Here is a 6581-nt window from a genome sequence, read left to right on the forward strand (position 1 = left end):
TATCTGATCGTGGTCCTCAGTTTGTGTCCTGATTCTAGGAAGCTCTACACAAGTCCATTGGAACCAAACTTGATTTTAGTACCGCTTATCACCCACAGACAGATGGACAGACAGAATGAGTAAATGAGATCTTAGAAGACATGCTTCACGCTAGTGTACTGAATTATGGCTCTGATTGGGAGAAATGCCTACCCTATGCAGAGTTCTCTTACAACAACAGCTACCAAGCCAGTATCAAGATGTCGCCATTTGAAGCTCTGTATGGCAGACCTTGTAAGACACCTTTGATGTGGTCTCAACCAGGGGAAAGATCGTTCTTTGATTCCGCTAAGATCCAAGATGCAGAAGGAGTTGCTCAAGTGAAGGAGAATTTGAGGATTGCTCAAAGTCGATACAAGAGCTATGCTAACAAAAGAAGTAGAGAACTTGAGTTCAATGTGGGAGACTTCGTCTATCTCAAGGTATCCCCACTACGTGGAACTGTCAGATTCCATGTGAAAGGAAAGCTAGCCCCTAGATTTGTTGGGCCATACAAGATCCACAAAAGGATTGGAAAGCTCGCCTACAAACTTGAGCTACCTGATGAATTGGTGGGTGTACATCCCGTATTCCATGTCTCACAGCTACGCAAGTGTTTGAGAGTGCCCGATGAAGTATTTCCAACTGATACACTTGACATTCAAGATACTCTTGAGTATAAAGAACATCCTATCTGAATTCTGTGTAGAGATACCAAAGAGACCCGAAGCAAAACTATTCCTATGTGCAAGATCCAATGGAGCAATCACACTGAGAGAGAAGCAACATGGGAGAAAGAGTCTGACCTCCGGCTACGATACCCTTACCCTCTTTGAAGAGTACGTTACGCTTTAATCTCGGGGACAAGATTCTGTTAAGGGGCTAGGACTGTAACAACCCAAAAATCCACACACCAAAAATCAAAATTTTTGCTGTTACCCCATGCAATGTTGAGTGACATCTGTAGGAGCCAACCCTAGGTGTTTGCATTAGTTGTAACCCAACTAAACAATTTCATGAGCATGGCATGTCATTTGTTAATTATGTTTATTTAAATACTGACAAATAAAATGTAGCATACATTGTTAATTCAAATGGTGATTTGGATTTCCATTTGCTTTATGTAATTCTTAACAACTCCTTTAAAGAAATAAACCATAAAGTAATTATTAATCAAACCAAAGAATAATGCTTAAAGAGAAAAACTATTTCTATTTTTGTATAACAAAACTACACCTATTTTTGTTATACAAAATAGCTAAATAAAGTTCCTAATATATATAAAAGAGTGTTGTGGGCCTCATATCGAAAAACTCCAATGAATAAGGTACACCAGATTTGAATTCAAATTCTAAATCAAATATGAATTCAAAACAAAGAAGAAGAAAAATAAAACAGAAAAAGAAGAGAAAAGAAGAAGGCCTCGCAGCCAGCTCGGCCTGCTTGGCCTGCAAGCTAGCCCTGCTTCACGTGCAGGCTAGCCCAACTCGCGCGACCGAGCAACCGGCCTAGCAAGCCAGCCCAGCACGCGCTCATGCCCACGCACCTGTCTGCCCCACCAGCTGCCACTGCCATTCGGACCCCACACGTCAGCCACTCTCGGCACAGTGTCATCTTCCTCCCCACGCTGACACCTCCTCCGACCGAGCCCGACCAAAACGATAGGCATGGGCCCAGGGTCAACGCGAATCACCTGGCCCTATTCCCTTGGCGCCATGCCCATGCAACCCTTGCGCCAACTGCCCACGCCCGCGATACCATCCGATGCATCGGCGCATCGCCAGCCGTCCACCCCATCCGCCATGGGTGATGAAGCTCGGACCTCGGGGCTATAAAGCGATGCCCAGAGCACCCTAGGGATTCCTCAGCCCATCGCCCGCCGCTCGGTGGCCCAACTACTCGCACCGCACCGAGAGAAGAGGGCCGAGAAGGAAATTCGGAAGAGGGGAGGCGAGCAGAGAGCTCGGAGACATCGATCACCGGAGCCCAGGCGCGCCCTGAGCGCCTACCCCAACGACGCGCCTCGCCACCACACCACAATCGAACGCTGCCAGCACCACTCGGTGAGTTCCTATGTTGAGACCTCCTCCTAGCCCCATGGACGCCATAGCAGAGCACATGCTCGTTGCGCTCACGGTGCCGCCATCATGGCGTGGCCACCGCATGTGCACCCGGCCGCCCGCTGGACCAGGACACAAGCCGTAGAGCACCGCCGTGACGCCTAGAGGATAGCCACGTAAGACCAAGTCATCGTTAGCCAGCCACAACGCCTTGGCCATGAGCACCGGACCTCGGCTGGAGCTCCGCCGTGCACCACCACCACATGCGGACTCCACCATGCCCTATGGTTGTCGTTGACGCTATATCCTGCATCTGGCTAACCGTTTGGAGAAAACAGGGCACTTAGGACCCCCCGGAACAGCCCCTAGATGCCCCGCCAGCGAACACCGCCATGCCGAGCCACCGACCACCGTAGGAAGCCCTGGCCACCACCTTGACCCTGCCACCATATTCGCCGAGGCCTAGCGATGCTTTTCCCCACCTCAATTGGACGCCAGTGCCACTTTGGGAGCTCGCCGTTGAGCACACCACCGGCGGGAGCACGTCGGGGAAGGAAGCAGAGGATTCCCCTCACCGGTCGCACACACCTACACCCGGTGCACATGGACCAGGCCAGAGGGAAGAAGGATAGACTCGGTCCACTGAAGACCCAGCCTACGGTCCATGGACCATGAACGCCAGTCCACCATGAGCCACGCGGTGTGGGCCGATCTGTGGACAAAGCCCAGTGGAGGCCCTTGGCTACGACATGGCAACGCCACAGCATGCCACGTGGTAGGCCAAAGCCCAACCCATATCCAGGCCCAACCGGCCCAGTTTAGACCCGGTCTGTGTTGACTGTTGACCGGTCAACATTGACCGATTGACCGGACCCACATGTCAGCGACACAGAGACTCTAGACCCACATGTCAGTAAGTGACGTCATGACAACATCATGCGGGTCCCACCTGTCAGTAACAACACAGCCGAGGTGACGTCATGATGACATCACGGTGACGTCAGCTACTCTGGCCCCACATGTCAGTGACTATGACCCGTTGCCCATTGACTTGACGTTGACTTTGACCGGACCCACTTGTCAGCGACCCAAGAGCCCTGACCCCACCTGTCGGAACTGATGACGTTGATGATGTCATGCTGACGTTAGAAGGACCCCACTTGTCAGCCCGGAGCCGAGATGATGACGTCATGCTGACGTCACGCTAGCGTCAGCATGCCACGTGGACCAGTCATAGTGTGACTAAAGAAAAAGGAACGGGAAATTCCCGTACCGACCGGCACCGAATACCGGAATTCCCGACCGGATATCATTTTATCGGGAAAAACAGATTCAGGAAGAAATCTGGGAAAATACGGCGAATCCGGGATCGAAATCAGTTAGAGTGTTTTCCTGACCGAATTAGCGGATCCCGTATTTATATAGGAAAACTCCCGCGGGAATTTCCTATTTTTAAGGCCTCCCCCACGCCGCCGCCTCCCGCACCGTGCCCCCTGCCCTTGCTCGGTTGCTCCCACTCCCACTCCCACCTCGCCGCGCTGTGCCACGCGATGCAGGCCCACATCATCGTCTTCCCCGTCAAGGGCCGCGCCTAGTGCTTCGCCCTCCCGTGCGCCTCCGCCGCAGCATCCGCTACCGATGGCGCCCTTCCGCCACCGCTGACTCAGAGGGATCTCTAGCGCGGCATCTCCTTCGGGGGCCACACAGCGCCGGAGAAGGCCGAGGCCATCGTTGACTTTGTCACTGACAAGGTGCCTGCCTCCCACCCCACAGCCATGCTCGCGTGGGTACCCATGGCGTCGCCCGCATTTGGGGTTTCTGATGGATTGGTTTGGATTTGCAGATGAACAGGGCATGGATCGGGTTCGAGAGCGCGCCGGAGGGGTCGATGAAGAGCCAGATCCATAGGTGAGTTCAAGGCTCGGCTAGGATTGATTTGGAGATGGCGAAATGATGCCGGGTCATTGGGCTTATGCGCTGACTGTTTTCTGTTTGTTGCAGCTTCGGGCTGAAGCTACTCTCCCGAGTGAGGACATCGAAGGTGCTCCTGAAGTCCGTTACCAAGGACATGAGCGCGCTCGAGATTGTGCATCCGGCGAGGTCAGTTGTGCTGATGTGATAATCTCTGCATTTCCACTTCTCTTGGCAGAAGCCCGTGTGTATTTAGTAGACATCTCTTCTTCTTTTTTTGTTGTGTTGCTGTCGATCTGTCAAGCACTCAAACTGTGGTGTGGATATGTTGCTGTCATTCTGTGTTGCTTTCATCCATATATGCATGGTTGCAATTATTGTGTCGAGCTAACTGTTTTAAGTGGTTACATGTATATCGATGTTCCTATTTTTGTGTTATCGATTCCTGATCATAATCGACATGTTCCCGATTAAAGTATTCCGTTCCCGATATCCCGTAATATTGAATTCATTTTCCCGTCTGGCTTTCCCGTTCCCGCTACCATTCCCGGTCATATAATGCAGGAGCGGGAATGGTTACGGTGTTTTCCCGACCGTTCCCGACCGTTTTCAACCCTAAGTGTGACGCGTGTCAGCCCTGGATTAATTCAGCCTTTTCCATTTTCAGAGATGATTTAAACTTTGGAAATTCATAAATTAATACTCTCTTACGATTTATTTTTTGAGGGATTCTCTTAAGATTTATCAAGAATGAACTTGGGAAAGTTAATATACCATCCTGTTTAGGGTAGCTATGTCCGTGTAAAATATCGTTGCTCATTATGGACAACTAGGAAGCTAGTCTTCGCCGCGCCCAATGTTGATCAGGGTTGATAGTTTGCCAATAATAATAAAGGTGGTCCCTTTTTAAAAGAAAAATACAATCGTATCCACTGTTCCCAGTTGTAATAACTTGAGAAATAGCAGTCACACGCATAACTTGAATAATTTCTCCCAAAGCACTCCACAGTCCGCAGTTCGGCAAGGTTGCTGCAAAGCACTCTCCCACCAGTGTCAGTAGCCAGCGATTTCTTCAAGCAGCACTGTGTGTTCAGAACCCAGGTTCCAATGAATGATGGCCATTTAGACAGGACAGGAGCATTTCAAATGTTGTAGCTATACAAACTGATCACCATAAATCAACGGACTTGTATTCTTTTCCTACTGGTCTCTTGTGTTTGTTTCCATTTGGTCTGCACACATGCACACCGACTTTCAAGAAATGAGAATCCAATACAATGATATTAGTTTTGAGAAAACAGGTGTACATCAGGGTAAAAGATGAACCATGAAGCATGCAAGCACAAAAATTTGGCAGCAAAAAAAGGAAATTGGTACCTGATCTTATGCCTGGTGTGTTTGATCTAGTCAGAGTTTGATGAGAGTGCTAAGATTCAACTATTAGGCCCCGTTTGGCCGGGCTCCCACGGGCTCCGGCGATTTTTTTTTAATTTTAACACTTTTTCGAACTTAATTTTAAATCTAACACTCTCGGTTTTTTTAAAACTAACACTTTTGGCCGCGCTTATTGCCCTGGCGCGGTCAAATGCCTGTGCCGCGCCATGTATAGTGGCACGATAGAGGGTTGACGTGGTGGTGACCAGAAGCGCTGGCCGCTGACGTGGCAGGGCTCTGCCGCGCCACCGATCTTGGCGCGGCAGTGCCGCGCCCTGATCCATGACACGGCAGAGCCGGGTATAACCTCCGCTACGGCCAGTCCTGCTGCCCGAGTAGCAAAGCGGCCTAGGCGTCGCTCCTGCTCCCGCCTGTCGCCAAGCACGCCGGCCGCCGCGCCACGAACGGCGGCAGCTTGGCCCTCCATTGCCGCCTCCCTCCCTTCCCTTCCATTCCCCGGCCGCCTCCCTCCCTCCTCGTCCTAGTTCAAGGTAATGACGCACATTTTATTTTCGTTTGAATGGTGGATAAGATATTATGAAGATATTAGTATGATTTTGTCAATGTTAAGGTTAATTATTTAGTTAGAAGTATGTTTGCCATGTATATTTTTGTTGCTATAATTGTTGTTTATAATATTTTAGTTGCATTGCAAATGATTACATTTTACATTAATTTACGTTGTTTCGATTGATGTTTAATTTGAACCGTTTTATTAGATGGAAGACATGTTTCGGGAGCAGTTATGGCGAAAACGGGGTCGTCCTAGAGAAATATACCCCGACGAGTCTAGCAAAGATGCCCTAGTCCCTCCTGAACTCCCTGTCCCTAATTGTGACTGTGGTCGTCCGGCCGACGTGTTTCAATCGAGACATCCGGACACAGCGGCTCGTTGCTTCTACACGTACAGTCGTTTTAATGTAAGTAATTGTTTCCGTATATTTTTCTTCTTCATTTGTATTACTAGGTTACTAATATTTTGTTGAGTTTTTGTTGTGTAGGTCCATGAGAGGTGCTTTTTCTTTCAGTGGATCGACGGTGCAGACAAGTTTGACCCCAGATACCTCCTTTTCGACGATTGGTGGAGAGGGCGACATCCACGAGAGCACTTCGAGCGGTGGGTTCCACCTCCCCCTAACCCCCCTCCAATGACGGCTA

General features: G+C 49.9%; 1 pseudogene; it reads left to right on the forward strand.

Annotated features, from left to right (window-relative positions):
* Nucleotides 1-3628: 3628 nt before the first annotated feature.
* LOC136470247 (uncharacterized) lies at nt 3629-4197 on the forward strand (annotated as a pseudogene).
* Nucleotides 4198-6581: the final 2384 nt, after the last annotated feature.

Source organism: Miscanthus floridulus, chromosome 8, assembly GCF_019320115.1.
Source record: "Miscanthus floridulus cultivar M001 chromosome 8, ASM1932011v1, whole genome shotgun sequence".
Taxonomy (NCBI): Eukaryota; Viridiplantae; Streptophyta; class Magnoliopsida; order Poales; family Poaceae; genus Miscanthus; species Miscanthus floridulus.